The following is a 734-nucleotide window of genomic DNA, read 5'->3' as shown; positions in this document are numbered from 1 at the left end:
TGCCACCCCCGGGCAGGCAGCGCTGCAAAGTGGGGGAGCCGGGGATCTCGGGGGGCTGCTGCCGGATGAGCTGACTCCAGGGACCAGGCAGCTGGCAGGGGGCCAGGCTGCCTGCGGGCTGCCTGTCCCTGTCCTCCTCCGGAGGCGTCCCCTGGGAGCTGCCGAGGGATGTGAAGCCTGGGACCCCCACCCCAGCCTGCACCCACAAAGGGGCTTCTGTCCTGCGGGGCTGCAGCCCCAGGGTGGGGGGCAGGAGGGTGCTGGGGCGCACCGGGGCTCTTCCTTCCTGCCCCAGCCTCCTCCTCCTCTTGTCTGCTTTAATTGCATTTTATTTTTATCTTTATTATTACTCTTTTGTAACTTTGTTTTCCCCCCTAGTTTTCACTTATATTTTCCAAATTAGGGGGGGGGTTTCCTTTTATTCTTTAAAGCTTTTTTTCTAAATTCCTTCCAATTCTTTTTCCTTTTCCAAGTCTTATTGCTCTTCCAAGTCTTTTTCCTTTTCCAAGTGTTCTTCTCCAGCTTCTCCAATCCTTTTCCCATCCCAATTCTTTTCCTATCCCAACTCTTTTCCTATCACCTTTTTTTTTTCCAAAAACGGCTTAACATTTTAATTGCTAAAAACATTAAATCTATTAAATTCTTCTACCCCCACTCCCGTTCCCCCGGCAGGGTGGTGGAGCAGAGCCTTTATCAAAAGCCCTTTCACCCCCTCCCCCGCCGGGCACAAAGCG

Source organism: Geospiza fortis, unplaced genomic scaffold, assembly GCF_000277835.1.
Source record: "Geospiza fortis unplaced genomic scaffold, GeoFor_1.0 scaffold97, whole genome shotgun sequence".
Lineage (NCBI taxonomy): Eukaryota > Metazoa > Chordata > Aves > Passeriformes > Thraupidae > Geospiza > Geospiza fortis.
The sequence above is the reverse complement of the archived record's forward strand: the minus strand, read 5'-3'. Positions refer to the sequence as shown.